This window comes from Hemicordylus capensis, chromosome 4, assembly GCF_027244095.1.
Source record: "Hemicordylus capensis ecotype Gifberg chromosome 4, rHemCap1.1.pri, whole genome shotgun sequence".
Lineage (NCBI taxonomy): Eukaryota > Metazoa > Chordata > Lepidosauria > Squamata > Cordylidae > Hemicordylus > Hemicordylus capensis.
This window is the reverse complement of record NC_069660.1, coordinates 189,518,557-189,532,692: the sequence shown is the minus strand read 5'-3', so window position 1 is coordinate 189,532,692 and position 14,136 is coordinate 189,518,557. Positions and strand designations below refer to the sequence as shown.

The window sequence follows — 14,136 nt, the reverse complement described above, 5'->3', positions numbered from 1 at the left end:
AAGAAATTCCCTGTTTGTAGAAAACTGGATGTCAGAAGAAAGGTTCCGACATGGACTTTCCCCTGCTATGTGTGGGCATTTTTATATGGAGGAACATTCAATCATGTGAGCCCTTCCCCAATTCAGTCTGAAATGGTACAGTCCAGATACAGGTTGTCTACCTCATCTCCTTTTTATGATAATTAGATGTACAAAGTCCAGGATACTCTCACTGAAGTAATAGCAATGAACATGGTGTGAAACCAACCAATGCATTTCTAGAGTAGATAGAGCCTTTGCAGAGATTCTGATGAGGCTTGTACAGTCAATCATTTTTCTAGAAAGGTGGGATCCATTTTCTCCTTTCTTAATGGCAGTCCAGATCCAGCATCAGTAGCTCGATAATTAAACAACAAAATGGTGAGAGCCTGTTTTCCTTATTACTAACTTGCCGGTGTTTTTCTTGATCTAGTGATGGCCAACTTTCTTTTTAGCAACTGTGCCATCAGTCAAATCAAGTGTGTAAGCCACTGTGGTCTAGTGTGCACTGCTCTACATATGCTGCCCCTCTTGCCTTGGAAGGCGTTTGCCTCCAATTTGCTGCGAAGGCAATGGCATAGCACTGTGGAAGCAGGTTGAGTGTCCATTTCATCATCATCATGGCAACTCCATCTTGAATATATTGGAGAGAGAAGGAGAACACACTCTGCTCAAAGAAACATGGATTATTATTTTTTAAGAAAGAAAATGTTCTTGATATAGCAGGACAATGCCATGTAGAAGTGGATAGCTTTGCACTATTTAAAAACTGGTTTGACATGAGACTGTGATGAGGGGAAATGTGAATGTTCATCTTGTGAGCAATGATAGCTCTACAGCATCTCCTCCAAGTCTATGTCAAGGAATCTGTAAACAGCCTGAGTGATTCTCAGTAGGTTAAAAATGCTTTTTCTACTCTTAGAAAGACCATCATGGAGGGTCTAATAAGCCAATTATAGCTTATAATTAGGTCTAGCTGGGTTTCTGATGTCAGAAATCCAAACAACCTGTCTTTAGCAGAGAAGGAAGTATACATAGCTTATGCAACCTCACCATTGATGTAACAAATACAAATGTCTCTAGATGAGATAATGCCACTCAGGCACATAGCAAGGTTGGAGGAGGCCCTGGGACAAAATCCAAAGATGGGCTGCCTGCTGCCTTCACTTCCCAGTTGTGCTCCAGTCGAATCAAAGAGGCTTGATGATGTCACTGAGCCAACACAATCATGCCAGCTTGGTGAGGCAGAGCTGTGCCAATGCCAGCATGAACAGGTCTGCCTTAAAGGGGCCATGGGGATCAGGGCAGCTCTGCCTCCCAGGACAGTCGTGTCAGCTTGGAGAGCAGCTGGCATGAGTTGGGGTTGAGCAACCAGTGCAGGGGGGGAGCAGGGGGAACCCTGCAACCCCAGATACACACCCCATGCAACTGGACACCTATGCCCCTGAACAAGGGGAACCTATGCCGCTGAACAAGGGGAACAATTATTCCCTTATGTGCAGTGCTTTTAAAACCACCCAGAGCCTTTTGGATGAGGCGGTATAGAAATGTAATCGATAAATAATAATACATAAAAGCCTGTCACCAAATGAAAGCAAGAAAATGTTGAGCTTATGGTTCTTTTCTTTATTAATTATCCTACAGCTCTTCTCTGTAGACAATTATATGCGTAGTGTCTGAAATGATTACCAACCCTCTTTTTAAAATTAGTATCTGAGCTAGAACTGAACCAGAGAATACTAATGAACCTAGCCCCGGATTTTGAATGGTTTGCCTCCTTTAAATATTGTTTACACTGAATGGAAGTAGCTCTACAGGCTTTCAGGCAAGAATCTATCTAAGTTGTACCTACCTGGAAGTACCAGGGATTAAAGCAAGGATCACCTGCATGTAAAGCAGATGCACTGCCACTGAACTGCAACCCCACCCTCTATGCATAGCAGGAAGGGAATTGCTGCATAGTCAGTCCTGCTTCCATAAATTGCCCAGAATCATAACAAGTATCCCCTCTATCTTTTCTCCTCTCAGATTCTTTCTCTCAGTCCATCATTGATCCTTCCCCTCTCCTTTGGCCTGCAGTTTCTTCTCTCTCTGCTCTTTTCCTTCCTGCCTCTTGGGAGCTCTTCTTATTCGGCCAGTCTGCTTTGCCATCACAACCCATTGTGAGGTTTGAGTTCCAGCCCAATTGACTTCTCACTTCCCTCAGATGGGACTGTCTGTTTTCATTCTCCAGCCTTTTTCATTCTCAAAAAAGAGAAAGAGAAAAAACAAAAAATTGCCTTTTGTTGATTCTAAGTCATCACACCAGCTCATTGAGTCAGTACCAGAGGCTTCATCAACAATGTCCTCCACCAAAAACAATTCCCTTATGCACTTAAGTATCAATTGCATTAAGTATGTGTTAAACACTGTATATACATTCTATTAAACATTGTACATACATTGCATTAAACATGACTTCTGAATAATCTCGGGAGCACATGATTTGCATAACCAAATGGAAGGGGACAACTGGGCAATTCCATGCATAATGGAATGAAGCATGTTACCATTTTTCAATGACTGTAGCTATAAGCAACATTTTGAGCTTATGTCATACCCATTGGCAAGAGAACATCTTGTTCCACAAGGTCATATTTTTCAAAACCCTTAAATATTATAGTGTCTTAAATATGCAGAATACATCGGTAACAGAATCCGAATTTTTGGACATCATTTCTGATTCTGTTACTGACATATTTTGCATATTTCAGACACTATAATATTTAAGGGTCTGTAAAAATATGGTCTTATATTAGGAGATGTTCTCTTGCCAGTAGGTACATATAATATCAACTTGAAAATTTGCTACAGTCAAATTTGCTAATGAATTCTGTTTTGTAAAGAAATTCTTAGTACTTGGGCAACAAAGTACTATACTCCACTGAAAAATCCTTGTACAAAATCTTTTGCATAATTATCTCTATAGTTCAAAGAATAATTTATTTTCCTGCTGAGGCACCACATGCTCTTCTGTACTCACACTACACTAGGCACTCTAAATGCTCAAGATTTATGAAAACAAGAAAGGTCTTTGCAGGATATGGATGTTGTAAGACAGATTTGACTATGTGAAAGAAGAAGCGTCGCTGCTTATTAAAATGACCCAATTATTTCCTCATCTATACAATCTATAACTTTCCCCCCTTTTACTGGAATTCAGAAGTATCACAAATTATTTATGTGGGAGCGAAAATTATTTTGTATTTTAAAAATGCCATGCCAATAATGACTAACCTCTTACTGCAAGGAGTTGTACCTTGCTGCGTGAGAACTCGTGTAAAAGGAATTTGTCTCATTCCCATGCTTAATTAAGAGATCATCACATCATAAAGTCTTAATCCTAAACCGACTCTTAGAGGAGACCAGTGAGTGAGTGTCACAGCAGGCTGGAGAGAAGGGACTGCTTTTAAATGCCTTGCTCTTACACTTTCAGCTCAGCTCTTTAAAAAACACTCTTTCTTAGCAAAAGCCAGTGTTGTGAAGTGGCTACGGAAGTTATCTTCACTATTTTTCAAGTGCGGGCCACTTTGGTGAAAAGCCTTCAATGGGAGACCCATTTCCTGCTGTGCTGACAGTTCTCAATGCTGAGAGGGTGCAGTAAGGAGACCCATTACCCACTGTACTGACTTTTCTCAGGGCTGGGAGGGTGCAGTAAGACAGACAGAGCCCTCTCTTGAGCTCTATGGAGAAAGTGCTGGGAAGGGCTACATTTCCTAGCACTCAATGCATGCCTTCCAGGATGGTGCAGTGGTGCCTCAACCAGCACTGAGCAAAGCGCAGCACTTCATGGTGGGAATGTCAGCTTTCCATGGTGCTATGGGGACTGAACAGAGTATTCAACTTTGGCTGAAGCTTCACACAGGCCCAATAAACAATTCATCAGGGAGCAACACTGGCCCCCGGGCTTCACAATGAAGAAGATTGGGCTTGAATGTTAGACCTCAAAGTGTCCAGCTTTAAAATACATATACTTCCTGAATCATGGAGTCCAATTGGTAACTGTGGGTGTTTCTTACTTCCAAGGGGGGCATTCAATATTAAGGGGGTCATGCCTCCTGGCAAGGTCTTGCCTCCCCAAAGGCAGCAAATAATCTCCACCTCTAAGGCCTAGCCTATGTCTTCCACCTTCACCCTGCTACACCATTTGATTGCCTTTTGTTGAGCATCCACTTACCTTAAAAACAAGTGAGAATAATAGGACTGGACAGTTGGCAGCCCTCTACAGCTGCAGGCAACTTCAGAAGACTTTGTCCTCTTTATAAACATCGCCCTGGGCTTCTCATTTGTTTCTGTTCCATCTAGGAGCCCATCTTCCCCTCCTACACTGCACACAGCAGCCAGTTCCCCAGTACAGCCTGTTCCCCAGATCAGAAGACTAGATTCAAAAAGCATGCCAAGGTATGGCAAACTGCTCCAAAACTGTAGCATGCACTGGAGTGCATCTCATTGTTTGTAATCTGTGTGTGGCACACTTGCCAACACAGTTGGCCACTAGTGCTTCACAGTATTCCTTATAGCAAAGTCCATGCAATCTAGTTTTGGAGGTGGACCATACATTGCAGGAGCTTTGTTCATTGGCATCAGTGGCAGGTAGACACCCACTTTTCACCATAATAAGCCCTAGAAGGGAGGTTCTGTACTATGTTTTTTTGGAGCTCCTGGTTTGCTACTTGTGCTATGCTTTACCGAAAATGCTTCCCACTTCTTTTTCTGTTCTTTCAAAACAAAAAAACTTGTAATAGTTGCTTCCCTTATCAACCTGAAGTAGTCTTAATCTGGTTTAACGAGGACTTTATTCAGAAACAACTATTTTTCTCCTTTCCCTCCCTCCCCCCCCCCCGACTCCACCCCACACTATCTACCAGATCCCCACTGGGACAAACTTCTAAAATCACAAAACATAAAAGACTACTCGACAGAATACAACAAACATTTTTGTGAAGTACAAGATGAACTTAATTTATTTACCAAAAACCTTGGAGGTCTGATTCTTGAATTTCAAAAACAAGCTTGCTTAAGTGAAATTGCAGTAGAGATATTAATTATTCCAATGAGAATATTCATCTCACCAGAAAACAAGAAGTATTTGTCTGAGGAGCACAGCCAGCTTGGAGGACATTCTGAAGCTCAGTTTATATACAGTGCCTTTACACATTTCATATGGTTTGTGAATTTGTATTTTACTAAATAATGATATACATGATATATGCTACAAGACGTCTTCAACCTAGGAGACAGATATTCTATGAGAAACAAAATCAAAAACTGCCCATCATTAACAAATGTATTCCCACATGCAAGAGGGGATCTTTACAGGAAATCCAATAAGCCCCTCCCCACTGACCTTCAGACAGGCATACAGTGTGTGAACATGAAGCCGTTCTACATCACACATAGAGGTATCCATTGCCCAGGCTCCTCTCTAGAGAGAATGCAACACTAAAATGAGAACGTATCACATATACCAAAAAATGCCACATTAATTGTCTGGTCTGTTAACTTAGTCATACTGCCCTGGGATTTCTTGAGAGCCTTTTTGAAATCATCTCAGTACTAATCAATTTATAGTTAAAATCTCCACATGTTTTTAATGTGTTGAAGTGAGAGAGATCCACAAATACACATCCCTTGTGCCTAATGTGACTGCTTTTTCTTCTTCTTTTTCCGACGTCACATTATGAAAGTAGCAGTTAAAATGGCTTACAGACGATAACAATACATTTGAGGAGCTAATATGAAGAACTCATTCATATATCTGTGGAAACATCTGCTTCCATATGAATCTCCCCACCATTTAAGATCTACAAAAGACCCAAGCCCTTTTCTACATAAAATAATATCAAGTTTCAGACAAGGCCTTCTTTGTGATGACACCACAGCTTCTCAAGAAGGCCCACCAGGCCACCTCTGGTACAGAGTGAAGATATTTTGGTTCGCTTGTGCATTGAAAAGTTGTTCTATTTGTTGCTTAACCTTCTATTGTATTTGTTTTGTGTTTTTATTAATAGGCAGATAGATTTTTCTTGTTTAAGGGCAGTTGTATTAATATTGGTTTTGAAGGTTGGTTGTTACTTTTGGGGGGTTGCTGAATCTGAATTTCATTTTACGTAAGTGATCCTCAACAGAGTTCTACCTGAAATCCAAAATGGTTGCCAATATGGATGTCCCCAAGCACCTATTCTCCAATATCACCTAACCCAGCCAAATGGGCAACAGAATAGAAGAGAGTCAATGAATAAAACAACTGAGGAAGTCACTGAGGAAGCATTATGGGTCATATGAGACACAAATATACAAAAGAATAAAATTGGTGTCACTGTCTGACATCCGGAGCAACAAACCACTGGTGAAGTGAGCAAATTTGCACTAGTGCAAGACACTGGCTTAACTGTGCTAAAAACCAGGGATTTGCAGAATTACACTATTGCACTATAGTGCCCTTGCATTGTATTCCATAATGAAGAAATTCCTGAGGCTTGACTTCTGACCCATTCACATGTTGCCAACAGGATCTAGTGGTGTGCACGAATCAGTTCGAAGGCCATTCAAAAGACCTCCAAACAGGTTTGCACAGGTGCCGGCTTGACGTTGGGGGTGTGTGTCTTCCTTTAAGGGTGGGGAAGGGTACATTTACCCCTCCCACCACTTTCCCCCCCACCCCGGTGCTCCATTTTTAGGAAACTTCTTGGGGCGGCAGCATACCTCCCTGTTGCCCCTTCCCCCATTCCTGGCCGGAAGTGGCTGGAAGCAGCAACTGCGCGTGCACCCGCCACGCACGTCGCACAGATGCATGAGCATCTGTGTGACGTGTGTGGCGTGTGCGTGGCAGGCACACACGCAGTTGCTGCTTCCAGCTAGGAACAGGAGAAGGGGCGGCAGGGAGGGATGCTGCCGCCCCAAGAAGTTTCCTAAAAACAGAGCACCGGTGGGGGGAAAGCGGCAGGAGGGGTAAATGCACCCTCCCCTCCCCTTAAAGGAACACACACACAGCGTCAAACTGCACCACGGTGGTTCCGTGCACACCACTAACAGGATCAGCAATGGACAAAGGAATAAAAGAGCATTTCCCTCTTGTCTGTACCTTTTGCATACAGGCCAGAAATGTCATTTTCTTCTGTTGCTTTTAACATTTACCACCCAGACTAATGAAGCACACCTGCAGGAAAGGAAGTACATGTGCAGCTTTCCAGACTAAAGCAGTGCAGACACTCATAGAGACGGACCATTTTAATTAATCTCCCCTTCCCTCTGAAGCGCTCTTTAGCACCTGAAAATATGTCCCTGAGAGACACACAGCCCTAAGGGACATATTTTCAGGTGCAATAGAGCACTTCAGAGGGAAGGGGAGAGTGGCAAGTACTATCCCCACACACAGACACACGCAAGTGCCCATGCTGCTTTAGTCTGAAATGAAGCACACTGCACATGTTATTTGTTAGTCTGTATGTCAGCCAAAGTTCCTATTCTTGACTGTGGAACAAATAAGTTGATTTTATATTCAGTTATTCTTTCTTTGATGAATTGCTGTAAAAGTTGTTCACCTCTATCATGTGCCTGCCTTAATTAACTGCCGCACTGTTGCAGTATTTTTCCCAGGGCCAACCAATTCATCTTTACAATTCTTCCGTTCTGCTATCAGTCCCTCCCTGCCCGCCCGCGACAAATGTTTCATTCTTGGCAACATGGTGAGAATTAATTTTGGTGAGCTTCTTGTGTTGTTTTATTACCCCCATGATGAGGTCCCCCAATAGGGGTGTGCGAGTTGGTTCAATTCAAATCAGGATTGACGTTGAACCTGCTCGATGTTGACAGGCCTTGGCTGGTCCGAGTTCTAACCAAACTGGGCCTGGCTCGAACTGAACCAGTTCAGAGCTCTGCTGGTAAAGGAGAATTGGTGAGGATTCCCCTTTACCAATAAAGGGGCAGGGGTGGAGGGGCTTCCCTATGCCTAGAGGGGGCAGGAGGGAAGTCATTTAGCACGTACAAGTACTAGCAGTGGCCGCAGAGAGGTGGCTCACCACACCCCTGCCCTCTTCCCTCAGAGTAGTCAAGGCCACCGGCAGCCTGGTTCAGGTTTTCTCCAGCCCAGTTTGGGCCTCCACACACATTTGGAGATCATTTTAGTGACCTTTGCGCATGCAAGGAGGCCATTTGTGTGACTGAACCAGGCCGGCGGCGGCTCTGGCTACTCTGGGGGAGGCCAGCAGTGGGGGGGGGGGGAGCCACCACTGCTGCTAGTACTTGTAAGTACTAAATGACTCCCCTCTTGCCCCCTCTAAGCTTAGGGAACCCCCCTGCCCCTTTATTAGTAAAGGGGAATCTTCACTGGATGCCCCTTTACAAGTAAAACTTTGAACTGGTTTGGACCAGACTAAATCCAATCGGCAAAACCAGTTTTGTACACATCTCTATCCCCTGACCCCCCACTTAACTTCCTTATTTACCATTGATTCAGTTACATGTTCACCATGAATTGTTGAGAATGGACTCCCTGTCAAACTGTGATGAAATCCATGTTCTTGGAGATCTTTACAAGCTCGGCCACCCTTTTGTTTGAGTAACTGATGATCCATGTACTACAACAGTCATATGAATAATTTTGAATGTCATCGTAGAACACAAAGTGCAACAAACGTTTTTGTGTTTGGAGATGCAGTTTCAATTCTTGCTCTCTATATGTTGCTACCAGAGCCATTAATGTGCTAATGCTCTTGATATAATCAACCTTTTATATAGCAGGCTGTAATCACTCACTGGCCAACTCCAAAGTTTCCCTGAGTCTTGTTAAGCACCACATGACAGGTAGCATGGAGATGACAGAGATATTGAGTCAGCTTGGGCATGTAATCAGTCTAGTAGACTTTGAGCTAGCAAATCTCACAACTTTGACATCCCATATGGGTAGTACATAACTTTACATAAATATCCACAAGCATGATCTACAGTTTATCATCAGTATTTTTCCTCAAGGTAATGGGGTTGTAGCCAGTGTTCTCTCTAATTTTTTTTCCATCTGTGTGCGGAATGACTTTTGTTCTGGGCAGCGGTATCAAGGAAGTGTGTGCGCATGTATATTCAGAGTGGGACCATCCTGATTCTATCTGAGCGTTATCTAAAACTAACTGAGCGGACACCAAAAAATGTGTGTTTGCATGCATATGTGCATGCCTTAGAGGGAACACTGGTTGCAGCCTATGCTGGGTCACCTAGATCTCCAGGCTCCAGTCAAGTGTACCCTTTCCCCCTCATGGTGATGCCCTAAGTGCATCACACTAGATGCACCCCTCAAGGTCACTAGATAAGTCCAACATACTAGGCATTTGGTAGCCCAGCCTGGACACTGAGTGTTCCTCCACCTACTATAATGTTCCCCATGTTTGTTTGTATTTCCCCAAATGACCCCATAATGCTTCATCAACAACTTCCTTAGTTGTCTTATTCATCAACTTTCTGTTAAGAAATGTCAGTTTCATAGGGTTCGGTGATATATTTCTCATGATAACAAAGAGCAGGTATTTGGGGACAGTAATATTGGCATCCATTTTGGATAGCACTTGATTGTGTGGATAGCTTAGGTAAAGTGAAATTTATTTATTTATTTATCAAATCTGTATGCCGCCCATTGTAAATTCAGATATAATAGCCCAAAAAGCATACAAACCAACCTTCAAAACTAAATGTAATACAACCAGTTAAAAACATGAAAAATCTAAATGTCTTTACTGTTTTAGCTGTGTAGGTTTAAATAAATAAATAAATAATAGTACTTTGAGTTATGGCAGGGGAAAAAAAAAAGAAATATTCATCTATTAGGCTGTGATCATCAGTAGGATGGAGGAGGAGGAAGAACTGGGATCTCATGGGGCTCAGCCTTAAGTACCTGCCTCCCTAGAGTACTGGATCAATGAAACTCCAGTGGCACAGCAACATTAAGCTTTAGCTCCTAATTGCTCCTGGACAAATCTTGTGTGAAGTGGTGTAGAATAAATACCTGTAATCTGTCAGCATCTTGCTGTTACAGCAAGGTGACTTTGAATGGGGATGGCGAGAGCTTTATATTTACATTTTTTACCTCCTGCCTTTCTTTTCTTTTTTAGAAGTCTTCTCTCACTGTTGAATGTAATTTGAGACCAACACTGAATTTGTGTCTCAAGTTTCAAAATGTTTCATCAAGCTCTTTAAATTCTATTTCTTAACATACAACACACAAAGCTGCTTCCGTGCCAAATACATATTTCTTAAAACCATTCTTCAATGCAAATTTCCTTCCTTTTCCCCTGACAAGGGAGAGCCCCCTGCCTCAGCGTATTGCTATTTGGAGACTTTCGAGATTCATGCTACATGCTGCAGCTATTATCTGAATCTATATTTGAATTGAAGCCCCATCTCTCAAGGGCATCATCTCTCCATGCTGACGGAGACTACTTTGGCATCTCACAAAGAGAGCTAAACGGCTTCACTGTCTCAGGAGAGAAGCCAGAGAACATCTCACACAGCACAAAGACATTCTCTCTCTTTTTAGCCTTTACATAAGTCTCCTGAGATTAAACTTCCTATATTTACATACCTTATACCAACCTCGCAAATAGAGGTACTACAAAAATGCTTACTAGCCCACGTTCCCTACACATGCCTGTGTTTGTTATTTAGGGCCTAAAAGAAGAAAAGAATCAACCTCTGAAAAGTTTCACTGCCTGATTCCTTACTCACCATCAGTGACTGACTGAAACATTCTTTACAAGCATGCTTTCAATGCAAATTGGGAACTGAACTATAACAACATTACAAAAGAGGGCATGCAGCTTGCCATGTTATAACTTCTGAAGGAAAATTTGAGCTAAAGGAATCCTTCTTTTCTATTTAGTCTTAAATCAGTTTGCCTGAAGCATGGCAACCAGAGTTCTGCTCCTCGAGCCAGTCTCAGGGGCTCCTTGCACCTACCTACCGGAGGATCATTACAAGTAAACCTTCACACATGCAAGAACTTCCCCTTTCACTGAAACAAGAGGGAGGTTTTGCAAATACATCCTCACTGTGCAGGCAGAACTGGTTCATGCCATTGCTGTGAGTGATGGGTAATGGATAATGGGGATGTGCTAACTGAGAACACTGAAATACTCACCGAGTTCTGAATAATGAGGATGGGATGCATACATTTTATAGGCTACCTACCATTCAGTAGGTGTCTGCTTCCAAATGCAAATACAGCATTTAGTAAGAGGCTTACAGTTACCAGCTATGGTGAATATATAATTCTTTAATAGTTAATAAATGCATTTGATGAATGTAATTTTTACTCTGGATCCCCCTAAACTTAAAATACCCCTGCTAATTTGGTAAAGAGGCGCCATTTAATGTGGTGATTCTCTTTATTTAGCAGGGGGAGAGTAACTGGCCCTATCCACCCCCAGCACAGTACCTCCAGTGACTGTTGCTGGTGTCTATCTTATGTTTCTTTTTAGATTGTGAGCCCTTTGGGGACAGTGATTCATTTTGTTTATCTTTTTTATTTGTTATTTCTCTGTGTGAACCGCCCTGAGCCATTTTTGGAAGGGCGGTATAAAAATTAAATGAAATAAATAAATAAATAAATAAATAAATAAATAAATATATAAAATGTGACTCCCCCACCACAAGATAGTGCTTCTACCACTGAGTTTGCAAGTGCTGTGTGAAATGTGGTTGTATTCAGGGCACTTTTAGTTAGCCAGTGGAGTCCACTCTACCCCATTTTTCTTCCAAGAAGACCAAAGTGGTTTACATACAGTTCCCAGATGGCCTCCCACCCAGGCTTAGGGCCAATCTACACATTGCATGAATCACATCATTGGAGATGGCATGTTCGCTTTTCTGTTCTAGCTAGAAAAAAGGGGCCACCAAAGAGGTTTCAATCACGACCACAGAATGGGGCGGGAGGGGATTTAATCCTCCCCCCCCCGGTTCTGATCCAAATCATCCTTTACAGCTTCTGTTTAGTCCAAAAAAATTAAGCAGGTCAGTTCTAATAATATGAATAATATGTAGAATAGCCCTCAATTTGCTTCAGCAGCAGAATTATGACATATGCCTGTTCTCCTGACCCTACAACCTATGATAATGCCATGCTTGCTTTATTTTGTGTTCATTTCTTAAAGAAACGGCTACATCAGCAAGACTACTACCTCGTCCCACTGCAATGGCTCACAATGTAAGTTCTTGTGTGTGTATGTTTTAATTAATATCACTCCTTGAAGTCTGTGTGCCACATACACACACACCCCACTCCAGCCCTAGAATGTACTTTCCCCCAGATTTAAAACAGCAGCAATCTAGAGATATGAATCTTTTGCAGCAAGACTCCCTCCCACCCACACAATACATGACAAATTGTCTGGCTATCATACACTCCAGGCATTGAATCAGAGTTGGCATGAGTGTGATGTTAATCAAACGGTTTTTTAGCTCTGGAAATGCCCTTAGGGCTTAACTAGATTTAGGAGAGACATGAAGCAGCCAGCAACCACCATTGTCTCTTTTTCTTTCTTCCTCCTCCTCTTCATCTCTAGGTAAACATGATACCTGACATGAGATCTTTGTGCTGTTCATTGCACAGCCCCTATGCCCAGCAGCCACAGCCCCTATGCCCAGCAGCCAATCATGAGGGATAGGGGCATGGCAACAGACAGAATGATGTTGTCATGTCATGTTTTGCATTTCTCTCTTTTTTTAAAGCGGTGGTATGGCAACCGCTCTGTTTCTCTCATAACCTCTAATTAAGCCTGAAGTCACAGGAACCAACCATCCCATAACTCAGTGGTAGAGCATTTGCTTTGTACACAGAAAATCCCAAGTTCAGTCCCTGGCATCTCCAGGTAGGGTTGGGAAAGATTCATGCCTGAAACCTTGGAGAAGCCAGCCGCAATACTGTGTAGACAATACTGAGCTAAAGGTAAAGTTGTGCCGTCCAGTTGGTGTCGACTCCTGGCCAACACAGAGCCATGTGGTTGTCTTTGGTAGAATACAGGAGGGGTTTACCATTGCCATCCCCTTAGCTAAGCAGGGTCCACCCTGGTTGCATTTGAATGGGAGACCACATGTGAGCACTGTAAGATATTCCCTTTAGGGGATGGAGCCACTCTGGAAAGAGCATATAAGTTCCAAGTTCTCTCCCTGGCATCTCTAGGATAGGGCTGAGAGAGATTCCTACCTGCAACTTTGGATAAGCCACTGCCAGTCTGTGTACTGAGCTAGATGGACTAATGGTCTGACTCAGTATATGACAGCTTCCTATGTTCCTATGATGCCTTTCAGCATCTTCCTGAAAGATGCATCTTCTTCACTGCTGCCTCATATAGGTGTTTCCCATAGTCTGAGAAACATACCAGTGGGGATTCGAACCAGCAGCCACTTGCTCCTTAGGCAAGTTATTTCCCTGCTGCACCATTAGGTGGCTAATATCGAGCTAGATGGACTGATATTATAACACAATATAAAGTAACTTTTTGTGGTCACCTGTTGAAACCAAAGCATAGAGGTCCCATTTCTGTGACCACACTCAGTGCAAACACCTGAGTGTCTGCAATGTTTGGTGCATGTAGACATGGTTTTAATAGATCACAGCCAATATTAAACTTTTCCTTAGCCTACATAGCAAAGAAAACCCACTTTATTTTAAGATAACCACCACTTTTCTTTCTCTCTCCTTTACTATTCAGAGATTTCTGTCTTTTTTAAATGCCAAAACCCCAATACAAAAATCCCTACCAGAAAGCAGGTTTTTGAAAAGAAGAATACTCTATTCATTCACAACTGACTTTGGAAGTGCAATTATCTTTAATTCTCCCCCCCCTTCTTTTAAATTAAGCTATTGCTGATGAGATCACCAATCTGACAGCACAGGAAATGGAAATCCTTTATTCACAGCAATAGCAGCATAAGCACATCTCTCCTTTGTCTGAACACTTGCCGCAGACATGACCTTGATCTATCATATGCGAGCCAAAGGGTCTTTAAAGTTTCTGTTCCCCTTTCTCCATGGAGGTAGCTAAGGGTGCCTTTTTGGATGCTCGTTGCTCTCCAACTCCAATCGAAGGACAT

At 42.5% G+C, this 14,136-nt stretch overlaps 1 long non-coding RNA gene across 1 annotated transcript in view; it reads right to left on the bottom strand.

Annotated features, from left to right (window-relative positions):
• Positions 1-1,690: 1,690 nt before the first annotated feature.
• LOC128324503 (uncharacterized) overlaps positions 1,691-14,136 on the bottom strand; it is a 103,034-nt gene continuing 90,588 nt past the window's right edge. Inside the window, exon 4 of the long non-coding RNA XR_008306904.1 lies at positions 1,691-2,262. This is a non-coding gene — a long non-coding RNA (uncharacterized LOC128324503). The remainder of the gene's footprint in view (positions 2,263-14,136) is intronic.